The following is a 2,877-nucleotide window of genomic DNA, read 5'->3' on the forward strand; positions in this document are numbered from 1 at the left end:
CCCCCCCCATATTTCCTAAATAGCCTCCAGGCTCATTTTCTCCTCTGTAATGCTCTCAGCAATTTATTCTAGTACAGAAAACATCAGTTTTTCCCATAAACATTTGTCAATGGTACAGCACTTAGAATATTTGAACTTTTTTCTTGAAAATTGATTAGTGGTTATTTTCTATAATTATATACTAAATGTAGGCACAGGTTGCTTAAATTCTGAACACAATCTACATAAAGGTCCTCTGATTATTACTACTTTACCATGGAAAGCAATTCTGGGAGTGGCTGTGTGCAAATATAAAAGTTGGTGTCTGAGAAATTCCTAGTTTAAAGAAAAACAAATCTGATTTTACTCTCCATGGATACACATTTACACCTCAAAGGAGTCCCACTAAAGCCAAGAAGACTTCTTTCTGTCTTCCCTTCTTCACAAAATTTCAGTTGCAAGTCCCATAATCAAATCTTTTCATTAGACACCTATGACCAAAGAAGCAATTGGTGGGACAATAGAAATAGTAAGCATCTCAATAAAGATTAATTTGCTCCTGCTTTGAAAAGTTAGGAAACTTTGTTTTCCTTTCAAGAATAAACTTAAACTTTTTACTTCCAGAAAAGGAAAAAAATCCATTAAATATTTCCTCCTACTCTTGCTTCTAGACCAGGGGTGGGCAATTATTTGCCCCGCCCCCATAATAGCTCACCAAAACTCCCTCAGTGGTAGATTACTAGAGTGGTCCAGGGGTGCAAGATGGAGCGGGTGGGGGGGCAAGATCTCCATGGAGACCAGTCCAGGACTCCTGGAGGCAGGGTGCACTCAGCCGAGTGCAGCAGGATGGGTGGGCAGAGGAGCAAGTGTCCAGGAGCAGGATGGGTGGACAGGGCTAGGGCCAGCAGCAGAATTGCGGGGTAGTGACAGCACAGAACCAGGGCCTGGGGCAGAACTGTGATCCACTCCCCACAGTCCCATGCTGTCATAGTCACGCAATCCTGGCCCTGGTCCTGCCCGCAGTGTCCTAGGACAGTCTCCATAGAGACCCTGCTTGCCTGCTCCATCTGGTGCCCACAGCAGTGGGTGCAGAGTGGATTGGCTGATGTTCCCAGACAGGAGGCCAGGACTGGCAGTGGCAGTGACACAGGCAGTGGCAGCCAGAAGGAGCCACCGTCATTGGGGCTGCCAGGAAGTGGAGTCCAGCTGCTGCACTGTGTTGCCCCTGCCCCACTGTGTGCCTGGAAGTGGCAGGACTAGCCTCACGTGCCACAGCCTGAGCTGCCCCCTGTGCCCAGGCTGAAGGAGGACAAAGGACCTGCCACAGGCCAAATAGTATCCCTTGGCAGGCTGGATTCAACCCTATTTTGCTTACCCCTGATCTAGACCCTAGCATATCTCCTGAACTTCTGTGCTTCCGACCCTTGTACTTTCTTTCTGTTATCAAGTAGCTGCTGGTTGACAAGTGTTCATTTTAGTGCCAAAGCATACACTTGTATCCAGTCAAAGATTATAAGCTGCTCTGTTACTTATCTTAGGCAGAAACAATGTAGAACTCATTGTGGCCTTGCCTTTATTGAGAAACTGCAATCAGAAGTAATATATTGCACAGTGAAACTAAGAACACCCCTTTTTAAACAAGACCATAAAACTTATGTGATCAAACTGAACAGTGGACACACGACACTCTTTAAAGCTAGGCTACTATACTCCTGTTTGGGATACGCACATTTGTTTTTGTTTTTTAATGACATTTTGTATCTAGTATTCAACTGGAGAAAAGTTAAATGTTTTTTTAGAAGTCATGTCTCCATTCTCCAGAGGAGTGAAGTGGTAGGATACAATGCCACACAAAATCTTATTTCTTACTTCAAACCGGACCAGATAGGAATACAGAGAATGAAAATGTCTGACATTATGAATGACGGTGTAATGAAATGAACTGTCAGGAAGTGACCACTATAGTAATATAATTGCTAGTTTAATAAAACATCTTCACTAATCATTGAAAGAAGGAGTACACAGCACATAAAATTATTTACTGAAAACCTGGGCAGGACTAAGTAAAACTGAACTTAGAAAATATGGGTGTCTGCATCTGTGAAACTCTTGAAGAGCATCCTCTCTTAAACAAATTCCAAACTGATTTCTGCAATTGAATTTTAGGGAATGAAACAAAGTATGGAACATATTTCTGAAGGAGATACTGCTATTCTGCTATACTGGACCTTTCTGTCTCCATCAACCAGAAAAGTTAAGGGTTCTGTTTTTTAATGTTTTTTTATCACGTAATGACTGATAGTTATCTGACTGTTCTGGATCATAACAATCTTTCACCAGTTGTCAATAAGTAGACATCTCATTGTCAGTTCTTGGGAGAAAGACTTAGAGAAATGAATGAGCCTTGAGACTACCCTTTGACCACTGAAAACATGACTTATTCAGGTCAGAGCTGTGGCAAATTTGTAGGACACTTTGGAGGGGCTTGCACATATGCTCAGGCAATTTCCATTCTGTAGACAGGGGACTGGAATAGCAGGGCTGCCACACTGGCATGTGTTGCTTTGCACTACACATTTATTACTAAAAGATTTTAAAGAAAATAACATTTTTAATTCTGGATTAGAAAGGTAGGGGGAACATACTTTGTTGATTACTCCATCTAATCCTGTTTTGTATGATTTCACAACCTGTTCAGCATTGAAGCAGCATATTTCAATACTGAAATATGTTCTCTGCTTCTTAAAAGTAATCCAGTTTTTTTAAAGTTTCCCTTTTATAATTTAGATGGGTTTATAGAACCTGGCAGAGCTATGTATCACTGGAGCAGCTTCCCAAGCTTTTTGCAGGCAGTACAAATTATTTAGAAATGGCTGTTGTTCATAGTTTTAAAAAAAG

Source organism: Alligator sinensis, unplaced genomic scaffold, assembly GCF_000455745.1.
Source record: "Alligator sinensis unplaced genomic scaffold, ASM45574v1 scaffold1192_2, whole genome shotgun sequence".
NCBI classification, from domain to species: Eukaryota; Metazoa; Chordata; order Crocodylia; family Alligatoridae; genus Alligator; species Alligator sinensis.